The sequence below is a fragment of the Oncorhynchus masou genome, chromosome 12 (assembly GCF_036934945.1).
Source record: "Oncorhynchus masou masou isolate Uvic2021 chromosome 12, UVic_Omas_1.1, whole genome shotgun sequence".
In the NCBI taxonomy this organism is placed as follows: Eukaryota; Metazoa; Chordata; class Actinopteri; order Salmoniformes; family Salmonidae; genus Oncorhynchus; species Oncorhynchus masou.
In genome coordinates this window covers 5,793,048-5,807,725 of record NC_088223.1, presented here as the reverse complement: position 1 = coordinate 5,807,725, position 14,678 = coordinate 5,793,048, and positions in this window count along the sequence as shown.

Below are 14,678 nucleotides of genomic sequence, written 5' to 3'. Positions count from 1 at the left end.
ACCCCATAATGACATCACAATACTCTATAATGACAAGGCAAAAACATGCTTTTAGAAATTTTACACATACTGAAATATCACATTGACATAAGTATTCAGACCCTGAATTGAAGCACCTTTTGCCGCGATTACAGCCTTGAATCTTCTTGGGTATGATGCCACAAGCTTGGCCACCTGTATTTGGGGAGTTTTTCCCCATTCTTCTCTGCAGATCCTCTCATGTGGCTGAAAACATCACCATAGCATGATGCTGCCGCCACCAGGCTTCACGGTAGGGATGGTGCCAGGTTTCCTCCAGACATGATGCTGCCACCACCAGGCTTCACGGTAGGGATGGTGCCAGGTTTCCTCCAGACATGATGCTGCCGCCACCAGGCTTCACCGTAGGGATGTTGCCAGGTTTCCTCCAGACATGATGCTGCCGCCACCAGGCTTCACCGTAGGGATGTTGCCAGGTTTCCTCCAGACGTGATGCTTTGCATTCAGGCCAAAGAGTTCAATCTTGGTTTCATCAGACCAGAGAATCTTGTTTCTTATGGTCTGAGAGTTTTAGGTGCCTTTTGGCAACCTCTAAGCAGGGTGTCATGGGACTATTTCTGAGGAGTAGCTTCTGTCAGGCCACTCTACCACACAGGCCTAAATGGTGGAGTGCTACAGAGATGGCCGTCCTTCTGGAAGGTTCTCCCATCTCCACAGAGGAACTCTGGAGCTCTGTCAGAGTGACCATCTGGTTCTTGGCAACCTCCATGACCAAGGCCCTACTAACTCAGTTTGGCGGGCCGATCAGCTCTAGGAAGAGTCTTGGTGGTTTCAAACTTCTTCCATTTAAGAACGATGGAGACCTTCTTGGGGACCTTCAATGCTGCAGACATTTTTTGATACCCTTCCCCAAGTCTGTGCCTTGACACCATCCTGTCTCGGAGCTCTACGGACAATTCCTTTGACCTCATGGCTTGGTTTTTGCATTGTTATAATGTGGTATTGTGATGTCATTATGTGGTATTGAGATGTCATTATGGGGTATTGTGATGTCCTTATGGGGTATTGTGATGTCATTATGCGGTATTGTGATGTCATTATGTGGTATTGTGATGTCATTATGGGGTATTGTGATGTCATTATGCAGTATTGTGATGTAATTATGGGGTATTGTGATGTCCTTATGGGGTATTGTGATGTCATTATGCGGTATTGTGATGTCATTATGGGGTATTGTGTGTAGATTGATGAGGATTTTAATTTAATCCATTTTAGAATAAGGCTGTAACGTAACACAATGTGGAACAAGTCAAGGGGTCTGAAGAGTTTCTGAAGGAGGTGAATATGGATGTTAACACTCATACAGCCACATGACTAATACTCATACAGCCACATGACTAATACTCATACAGCCACATGACTAATACTCATACAGCCACATGACTAACACTCATACAGCCACATGACTAACACTCATACAGCCACATGACTAATACTCATACAGCCACATGACTAATACTCATACAGCCACATGACTAATACTCATACAGCCACATGACTAATACTCATACAGCCACATGACTAATACTCATACAGCCACATGACTAACACTCATAAAGCCACATGACTAACACTCATACAGCCACATGACTAATACTCATACAGCCACATGACTAATACTCATACAGCCACATGACTAATACTCATACAGCCACATGACTAATACTCATACAGCCACATGACTAATACTCATACAGCCACATGACTAATACTCATACAGCCACATGACTAATACTCATACAGCCACATGGCTAACACTCATACAGCCACATGACTAACACTCATACAGCCACATGACTAATACTCATACAGCCACATGACTAATACTCATACAGCCACATGACTAATACTCATACAGCCACATGACTAATACTCATACAGCCACATGACTAATACTCATACAGCCACATGACTAACACTCATACAGCCACATGACTAATACTCATACAGCCACATGACTAACACGCATACTGCCACATGACTAATACTCATACAGCCACATGACTAACACTCATAGAGCCACATGACTAATACTCATACAGCCACATGACTAATACTCATACAGCCACATGACTAACACTCATACAGCCACATGACTAATACTCATACAGCCACATGACTAACACTCATACAGCCACATGACTAATACTCATACAGCCACATGACTAATACTCATACAGCCACATGACTAACACTCACACAGCGACATGACTAATACTCATACAGCCACATGACTAACACTCATACAGCCACATGACTAATACTCATACAGCCACATGACTAACACTCACAAAGCCACATGACTAATACTCATACAGCCACATGACTAATACTCATACAGCCACATGACTGATACTCATACAGCCACATGACTAATACTCATACAGCCACATGACTAACACTCATACAGCCACATGACTAACACTCATACAGCCACATGACTAATACTCATACAGCCACATGACTAATACTCACACAGCCACATGACTAACACTCATACAGCCACATGACTAACACTCATACAGCCACATGACTAATACTCATACAGACACATGACTAATACTCATACAGCCACATGACTAATACTCATACAGCCACATGACTAATACTCACACAGCCACATGACTAATACTCATACAACCACATGACTAACACTCATACAGCCACATGACTAATACTCACACAGCCACATGACTAACACTCATACAGCCACATGACTAATACTCATACAGCCACATGACTAATACTCATACAGCCACATGACTAATACTCATACTGCCACATGACTAACACTCATACAGCCACATGACTAACACTCATACAGCCACATGACTAATACTCATACAGACACATGACTAATACTCATACAGCCACATGACTAACACTCATACTGCCACATGACTAATACTCATACAGCCACATGACTAATACTCATACAGCCACATGACTAATACTCATACAGCCACATGACTAATACTCACACAGCCACATGACTAATACTCATACAACCACATGACTAACACTCATACAGCCACATGACTAATACTCACACAGCCACATGACTAACACTCATACAGCCACATGACTAATACTCATACAGCCACATGACTAATACTCATACAGCCACATGACTAATACTCATACAGCCACATGACTAATACTCATACTGCCACATGACTAACACTCATACAGCCACATGACTAACACTCATACTGCCACATGACTAACACTCATACAGCCACATGACTAACACTCATACAGTCACATGACTAATACTCATACAGCCACATGACTAATACTCATACAGCCACATGACTAACACTCATACTGCCACATGACTAATACTCATACAGCCACATGACTAACACTCATACAGCCACATGACTAATACAAATGCAGCCACATGACTAATACTCATACAGCCACATGACTAATACTCATACAGCCACATGACTAACACTCATACAGCCACATGACTAACACTCATACAGCCACATGACTAACACTCATACAGCCACATGACTAATACTCATACAGCCACATGACTAACACTCATAGAGCCACATGACTAATACTCATACAGCCACATGACTAATACTCATACAGCCACATGACTAACACTCATACTGCCACATTACTAATACTCATACAGCCACATGACTAATACTCATACAGCCACATGACTAACACTCATACAGCCACATGACTAACACTTTGTAATGAGACATTTCTCTCTCAGCTCCTTCACTTACTAAATTGCTTGTAAGTCTATATAGTTCTCGCAATGTAGGAGGAAATGCAGCTCTGTCTCACTCTGAGGGAAGAGTGAGTACAGCCTGTCCTCTCCCGGCAGCCAGGTTTGTCTGTGACGACAGGTCTCTATGGGCAGACTGTCCTCTCTGGGCAGCCAGGTTTGTCTGTGACGACCGGTCTCTACAGCCAGACTGTCCTCTCTGGGCAGCCAGGTTTGTCTGTGACGACCGGTCTCTACAGCCAGACTGTCCTCTCTGGGCAGCCAGGTTTGTCTGTGACGACCGGTCTCTACAGCCAGACTGTCCTCTCTGGGCAGCCAGGTTTGTCTGTGACGACCGGTCTCTACAGCCAGACTGTCCTCTCTGGGCAGCCAGGTTTGTCTGTGACGACCGGTCTCTACAGCCAGACTGTCCTCTGGGCAGCCAGGTTTGTCTGTGACGACAGGTCTCTACAGCCAGACTGTCCTCTCTGGGCAGCCAGGTTTGTCTGTGACGACCGGTCTCTACAGCCAGACTGTCCTCTCTGGGCAGCCAGGTTTGTCTGTGACGACCGGTCTCTACAGCCAGACTGTCCTCTCTGGGCAGCCAGGTTTGTCTGTGATAACCAGACTGTCCTCTCTGGGCAGCCAGGTTTGTCTGTGACGACCGGTCTCTACAGCCAGACTGTCCACTCTGGGCAGCCAGGTTTGTCTGTGACGACCGGTCTCTACAGCCAGACTGTCCTCTCTGGGCAGCCAGGTTTGTCTGTGACGACCGGTCTCTACAGCCAGACTGTCCTCTCTGGGCAGCCAGGTTTGTCTGTGACGACCGGTCTCTACAGCCAGACTGTCCTCTCTGGGCAGCCAGGTTTGTCTGTGACGACCGGTCTCTACAGCCAGACTGTCCTCTCTGGGCAGCCAGGTTTGTCTGTGACGACCGGTCTCTACAGCCAGACTGTCCTCTCTGGGCAGCCAGGTTTGTCTGTGATAACCAGACTGTCCTCTCTGGGCAGCCAGGTTTGTCTGTGACGACCGGTCTCTACAGCCAGACTGTCCTCTCTGGGCAGCCAGGTTTGTCTGTGATAACCAGACTGTCCTCTCTGGGCAGCCAGGTTTGTCTGTGACGACCGGTCTCTACAGCCAGACTGTCCTCACTGGGCAGCCAGGTTTGTCTGTGATAACCAGACTGTCCTCTCTGGGCAGCCAGGTTTGTCTGTGACGACAGGTCTCTACAGCCAGACTGTCCTCTCTGGGCAGCCAGGTTTGTCTGTGACGACCGGTCTCTACAGCCAGACTGTCCTCTCTGGGCAGCCAGGTTTGTCTGTGACGACCGGTCTCTACAGCCAGACTGTCCTCTCTGGGCAGCCAGGTTTGTCTGTGACGACCGGTCTCTACAGCCAGACTGTCCTCTCTGGGCAGCCAGGTTTGTCTGTGACGACAGGTCTCTACAGCCAGACTGTCCTCTCTGGGCAGACAGGTTTGTCTGTGACGACAGGTCTCTACAGCCAGACTGTCCTCTCTGGGCAGCCAGGTTTGTCTGTGACGACAGGTCTCTACAGCCAGACTGTCCTCTCTGGGCAGCCAGGTTTGTCTGTGACGACAGGTCTCTACAGCCAGACTGTCCCCTCTGGGCAGCCAGGTTTGTCTGTGACGACCGGTCTCTACAGCCAGACTGTCCTCTCTGGGCAGCCAGGTTTGTCTGTGACGACCGGTCTCTACAGCCAGACTGTCCTCTCTGGGCAGCCAGGTTTGTCTGTGACGACCGGTCTCTACAGCCAGACTGTCCTCTCTGGGCAGCCAGGTTTGTCTGTGACGACCGGTCTCTACAGCCAGACTGTCCTCTCTGGGCAGCCAGGTTTGTCTGTGATAACCAGACTGTCCTCTCTGGGCAGCCAGGTTTGTCTGTGACGACCGGTCTCTACAGCCAGACTGTCCTCTCTGGGCAGCCAGGTTTGTCTGTGATAACCAGACTGTCCTCTCTGGGCAGCCAGGTTTGTCTGTGACGACCGGTCTCTACAGCCAGACTGTCCTCACTGGGCAGCCAGGTTTGTCTGTGATAACCAGACTGTCCTCTCTGGGCAGCCAGGTTTGTCTGTGACGACAGGTCTCTACAGCCAGACTGTCCTCTCTGGGCAGCCAGGTTTGTCTGTGACGACCGGTCTCTACAGCCAGACTGTCCTCTCTGGGCAGCCAGGTTTGTCTGTGACGACCGGTCTCTACAGCCAGACTGTCCTCTCTGGGCAGCCAGGTTTGTCTGTGACGACCGGTCTCTACAGCCAGACTGTCCTCTCTGGGCAGCCAGGTTTGTCTGTGACGACAGGTCTCTACAGCCAGACTGTCCTCTCTGGGCAGACAGGTTTGTCTGTGACGACAGGTCTCTACAGCCAGACTGTCCTCTCTGGGCAGCCAGGTTTGTCTGTGACGACAGGTCTCTACAGCCAGACTGTCCTCTCTGGGCAGCCAGGTTTGTCTGTGACGACAGGTCTCTACAGCCAGACTGTCCCCTCTGGGCAGCCAGGTTTGTCTGTGACGACAGGTCTCTACAGCCAGACTGTCCTCTCTGGGCAGCCAGGTTTGTCTGTGACGACAGGTCTCTACAGCCAGACTGTCCCCTCTGGGCAGCCAGGTTTGTCTGTGACGACCGGTCTCTACAGCCAGACTGTCCTCTCTGGGCAGCCAGGTTTGTCTGTGACGACCGGTCTCTACAGCCAGACTGTCCTCTCTGGGCAGCCAGGTTTGTCTGTGACGACCGGTCTCTACAGCCAGACTGTCCTCTCTGGGCAGCCAGGTTTGTCTGTGACGACCGGTCTCTACAGCCAGACTGTCCTCTCTGGGCAGCCAGGTTTGTCTGTGATAACCAGACTGTCCTCTCTGGGCAGCCAGGTTTGTCTGTGACGACCGGTCTCTACAGCCAGACTGTCCTCTCTGGGCAGCCAGGTTTGTCTGTGATAACCAGACTGTCCTCTCTGGGCAGCCAGGTTTGTCTGTGACGACCGGTCTCTACAGCCAGACTGTCCTCACTGGGCAGCCAGGTTTGTCTGTGATAACCAGACTGTCCTCTCTGGGCAGCCAGGTTTGTCTGTGACGACAGGTCTCTACAGCCAGACTGTCCTCTCTGGGCAGCCAGGTTTGTCTGTGACGACCGGTCTCTACAGCCAGACTGTCCTCTCTGGGCAGCCAGGTTTGTCTGTGACGACCGGTCTCTACAGCCAGACTGTCCTCTCTGGGCAGCCAGGTTTGTCTGTGACGACCGGTCTCTACAGCCAGACTGTCCTCTCTGGGCAGCCAGGTTTGTCTGTGACGACAGGTCTCTACAGCCAGACTGTCCTCTCTGGGCAGACAGGTTTGTCTGTGACGACAGGTCTCTACAGCCAGACTGTCCTCTCTGGGCAGCCAGGTTTGTCTGTGACGACAGGTCTCTACAGCCAGACTGTCCTCTCTGGGCAGCCAGGTTTGTCTGTGACGACAGGTCTCTACAGCCAGACTGTCCCCTCTGGGCAGCCAGGTTTGTCTGTGACGACAGGTCTCTACAGCCAGACTGTCCTCTCTGGGCAGCCAGGTTTGTCTGTGACGACAGGTCTCTACAGCCAGACTGTCCCCTCTGGGCAGCCAGGTTTGTCTGTGACGACAGGTCTCTACAGCCAGACTGTGTTCTCTGAGTCTGTGCATAGTGTTTTCCTTTTCTTTTTGCTTTGTGATGATTTGGTTGGGCCAGATTGTCTGAGTGCTGTGCTGGGGCTTTGTTGGGTTGGTAGGTGCCAGTGAACTGAGCCTCAGAACCAGCTGGCTGATGGGACCATTTTCTTTGGTCAACTTTTTTGAGGGCTTTGCAATGGTGGTGGGGGGAGGGGGGGGCATGGGAAACATTGACCAGTGAAGTAGATAATATACTAAAGTTCTCTGTCTGTCTCAGTCTCTCCCTCCTTCTTTCTGTCTCTCTCTTTGTCTGTCTCTCTCATATATATATATATATACACACAGTGGGGCATAAAAGTATTTAGTCAGCCACCAATTGTGCAAGTTCTCCCACTTAAAAAGATGAGAGAGGCCTGTAATTTTCATCGTAGGTAAACTTCAACTATGACAGACAAAATGAAAAAAAAAAATCCAGAAAATCACATTGTAGGATTTTAAATGAATTTATTTGCAAATTATGGTGGCTGACTAAATCGTGAGATTTTGAGTGAAAATCTCCTTCCATTAGCAAGGGCATTGAAGATGAAACGTGGCTGGGTCTTTCAGCATGACAACGACCCGAAACACACAGCCAGGGCAACTAAGGAGTGGCTCCGTACGAAGCATCTCAAGGTCCTGGAGTGGCCTAGCCACAATAGAAAATCTTTGGAGGGAGCTGAAAGTCCGTATTGCCCAGCGACAGCCCTGAAACCTGAAGGATCTGGAGAAGATCTGTATGGAGGAGTGGACACAAATCCCTGCTGCAGTGTGTGCAGACCTGGTCAAGAACTACAGGAAACGTGTCATCTCTGTAATTGTAATTAATACAAATTAATTACTTACATACAATGTCATTTTCTGGATTGTTGTTTTAGATTCCGTCTCTCACAGTTGAAGTGTACCTATGATAAAATACAGACCTCTACATGCTTTGAAAGGAGGAAAACCTGCAAAATCGGCAGTGATCAAAAACTTGTTCTACCCACTGTATATATACATATATATATATATACATACATACATACATACATACATACATACATACATACATACATACATACATACATACATACATACATACATACATACATACATACATACATACATACATACATACATTCTTAACTGACTTGCCTGGTTAAATAAAGGTAAAATAAATAAAAAACATATATATATATATTTCTGTCTCTCTCTCCTTATGTTTCAACCTATTTCCTCCCTCTCTGTCTTTCACGCTCGTTCTTTGGCCACTCTCTCCACGTGACTCTTATTTGGCCTCTCTCTCTTCCATACAATCGATCTCTCTTTCTCCCTCTACCTTTCCATTCCTCTCCATCAAACCCTTCCCATATCTCTCCCTCTCTCCCTCATGTGGTTACTATCTGTTACAGTAACATGGGGTGGAAGGAAGACTGGGTGATACACACTGAGAGGATTAGAAAGTGATGAAGTCCAGAGAGAGAACACAGAGAGAGAGAGAGAGAGAGAGAGAGGAAGGGGGAGAGAGAGACAGAGACAGAGAGAGAGAGACAGAGAGAGAGAGAGACAGAGGGAGAGAGAGAGAGAGACAGAGAGAGAGAGAGACAGAGAGTCAGAGAGAGAGAGAGAGAGAGTCAGAGAGAGAGAGAGAGAGTCAGAGAGAGAGAGAGGAAGGGGTGATATATATAATTATATATATATAAAGAGAGAAAAACATATGTGAGTGTGTGCACTGGCACAGAGGCAGAAGAATAATGACATGGAGATGAAATGGCAGAGAGGGATGTGTGTGAGAAGAGAGAGGGGGAGGAGAAAGGGGAGAGGGGATAGTGGAGAGGGGAGAGGGGGAGAGGGGAGAGGAGAGAGGGGAGAGGGGAGAGGGGAGAGGGGAGAAGGGAGAGGAGAGAGGGGAGAGGGGAGAGGGGAGAGTGGAAGAGGGGGAGGGGAGAGTGGAGAGGAGAGTGGAAGAGGGGAGAGGGCAGAGGGGGGGGAGTGGAAGAGGGGAGAGTGGAGAGGGGAGGGGAGAGAGTGGAAGAGGAGAGAGGAGAGAGGAGAGGGGATGTGTGTGAGAAGAGAGAGGAGAGGGGATGTGTGTGAGAAGAGAGAGGAGAGAGGGGAGAGGAGAGAGGGGGAGGGGAGAGTGGAGAGTGGAGAGGGGGAGGGGAGAGAGTGGAAGAGGAGAGAGGAGAGAGGAGAGAGTAGAGAGGAGAGGGAGAGGGGAGGGGAGGGGAGAGAGTGGAAGAGGAGAGTGTGGCGAGATAATGGTTGCTTTCCCCTCAGAGTTACTGATGCTGCAGTTTACCTGGCATCAATCCCCACCCCCCTTACACACACTATAACCAACATACATATAAATACTACACTATTACCACTATTACCACTATAACCACCATACATATCAATACCACACTATTACCACTATTACCACTATAACCACCATACATATCAATACCACACTATTACCACTATTACCACTATAACCACCATACATATCAATACTACACTATTACCACTATAACCACCATACATATAAATACTACACTATTACCACTATTACCACTATAACCACCATACATATCAATACTACACTATTACCACTATAACCACCATACATATAAATACTACACTATTACCACTATTACCACTATAACCACCATACATATCTATACTAGACTATTACCACCATACATATCAATACTACACTAGTACCACTATTACCACTATAACTATAACATATCAATATTACACTATTTCCACTATTACCACTAGTACCACCATACATATCAATACTACAATATTACCACTATTACCATAATACATATCAATACTACACTATTACCACCATACATATCAATACTACACTATAACCACCATACATATCAATACTACAATATTACCACCATACATATCAATACTACACTATTACCACTATTACCACCATACATGTCAATACTACACTATTACCACTATTACTACCATACATATCAATACTACACTATTACCACTATTACCACTATTACCACCATACATATCAATACTACACTATTACCACTATTACCACTATTACCACCATACATATCAATACTACACTATTACCACTATTACCACTATGACCACCATACATATCAATACTACACTATTACCACTGTTACCACTATTACCACCATACATATCAATACTACACTATTACCACCATTACCACTATTACTACCATACATATCAATACTACACTATTACCATTATTACCACCATACATATCAATACTACACTATTACCAATAGTACCACCATACATATCAATACTACACTATTACCACCATACATATCAATACTACACTATAACCACAATACATATCAATACTACACTATTACCACTATACATATCAATACTACACTATTACCACTATTATCACCATACATATCAATACTACACTATTAACACTATTACTACCATACATATCAATACTACACTATTACCACTATTACCACTATTACCACCATACATATCAATACTACACTATTACCATTATTACCACCATACATATCAATACTACACTATTACCACTAGTACCACCATACATATCAATACTACACTATTACCCCTATACATATCAATACTACACTATTACCACCATACATATCAATACTACACTATTACCACTATTACCACTAGTACCACCATACATATCAATACTACACTATAACCACCATACATATCAATACTACACTATAACACACATACATATCAATACTACACTATTACCACCATACATATCAATACTACACTATTACCACTATTACCACTAGTACCACCATACATATAAATACTACACTATAACCACCATACATATCAATACTACACTATTACCACTATTACCACTAGTACCACCACACTTATCAATACTACACTATAACCACCATACATATCAATACTACACTATTACCACTATTACCAATAGTACCACCATACATATCAATACTACAATATTACCACCATACATATCAATACTACACTATAACCACCATACATATCAATACTACACTATTACTACCATACATATCAATACCACACTATCAAATGGTGTGTCAAGAGGGCAAGAAATATATATATATTACCACTATAACTATAACATATCAATACTACACTATTACCACTATAACCACCATACATATCAATACTACAATATTACCACCATACATATCAATACTACACTATAACCACCATACATATCAATACTACACTATTACCACTATAATCACCATACATATCAATACTACAATATTACTAGTATTACCACCATACATATCAATACTATACTATTACCACTATACATATCAATACTACACTATTACCACCATACATATCAATACCACACTATAACCACCATACATATCAATACTACACTATTTCCACAATTACCACTAGTACCACCATACATATCAATACTACACTATTACCACTATTACCACCATACATATCAATACTACACTATTACCACTATTACCACCATACATATCAATACCACACTATTACTATTACCATACATATCAATACTACACTATTACCACTATTACCACCATACATATCAATACTACACTATTACCACTATTACCACCATACATATCAATACCACACTATAACCACCATACATATCAATACTACACTATTACCACTATTACCACTAGTACCACCATACATATCAATACTACACTATTACCACTATTACCACTAGTACCACCATACATATCAATACTACACTATAACCACCATACATATCAATACTACAATATAACCACCATACATATCAATACTACACTATTACCACTAGTACCACTATTACCACTATACATATCAATACTACACTATTACCACTAGTACCACTATTACCACCATACATATCAATACTACACTATTACCACCATACATATCAATACTACACTATAACCACCATACATATCAATACTACACTATTACCACCATACATATCAATACTACACTATAACCACCATACATATCAATACTACACTATTAACCCAATACATATATATACTACACTATTACCACTATTACCACCATACATATCAATACTACACTATTACCACTATTACCACTAGTACCACCATACATATCAATACTACACTATTACCACTATTACCACTATTACCACCATACATATCAATACTACACTATTACCACCATACATATCAATACTATACTATTAACACTATACATATCAATACTACACTATTAACACTAGTACCACCATACATATCAATACTACACTATTACCACTAGTACCACCATACATATCAATACTACACTAGTACCACCATACATATACATACTACACTATTACCACCATACAAATCAATACTACACTATTACCACCATACATATAAATACTACACCATTATCACCATACATATAAATACTACACTATTACCACCATACATATCAATATTGCACTATTACCACCATACATATAAATACTACACTAGTACCACCATACATATCAATACTACACTAGTACCACCATACATATACATACTACACTATTACCACCATACAAATCAATACTACACTATTACCACCATACATATAAATACTACACCATTATCACCATACATATAAATACTACACTATTACCACCATACATATCAATATTGCACTATTACCACCATACATATCAATACTACACTATTACCACTAGTACCACTATTACCACCATACATATCAATACTACACTATTACCACCATACATATCAATACTACACTATAACCACCATACATATCAATACTACACTATTACCACCATACATATCAATACTACACTATAACCACCATACATATCAATACTACACTATTAACCCAATACATATTTATACTACACTATTACCACTATTACCACCATACATATCAATACTACACTATTACCACCATACATATCAATACTACACTATTACCACTATTACCACTAGTACCACCATACATATCAATACTACACTATTACCACTATTACCACTATTACCACCATACATATCAATACTACACTATTACCACCATACATATCAATACTATACTATTACCACTATACATATCAATACTACACTATTAACACTAGTACCACCATACATATCAATACTACACTATTACCACTAGTACCACCATACATATAAATACTACACTATCACCACCATACATATCAATACTACACTATTACCACCATACATATCAATACTACACTATTACCACCATACATATCAATACTACACTATAACCACCATACATATCAATACTACACTATTACTACCATACATATCAATACCACACTATCAAATGGTGTGTCAAGAAGGCAAAACATCTGTACATTTCATTTAAAGAAACATCAGGGACTTAAGACATGTTCAGCAACTATATATATATATTATTATTATTATATAACTATATATATATTATTATTATTATATAACTATATATATTATCATTATTATAAAACTATATATATATATTCTTATTATTATATAACTACATATATTATTATTATTATTATTATTATTATTATTGTTATATAACGATATATATATATATTATTATATAACTATATATATTATTATTATTATTATATAACTATATATATATGTTATTATTATATAACTATATATTATTATTATTACATGACTATATATATATTATCATTATTATATATATACATATATATATATATATATTATTATTATATAACTATATATATTATTATTATTATTATATAACTATATATATATAAAACTGTATATATTATTATTATTATATAACTATATATATTATTTTTATTATTATTATTATTATTATTATTATTTAACTGTATATATTATTATTATTACATAACTATATATATATATTATATATATATATATATATATATATATATATATATATATATATATATATATATATATATATATATATATATATATATATATATATTATATAACTATATATAGGGCGGCAGGGTAGCCAAGTGGTTGAGCGTTGGACTAGTAGCCGTAAGGTTGCAAGTTCAAATCCCTGAGCTGACAAGGTACAAATCTGTCGTTCTGCCCCTGCCTCTGTCGTTCTGCCACTGTTCCTAGGCCGTCATTGAAAATAAGAATTTGTTCTTAACTGAATTGCCTAGTTAAATAAAGGTAAATTAAAAAATATATTATTATTATATAACTATATATATATATATTAAAACTATATATATATATAAAAA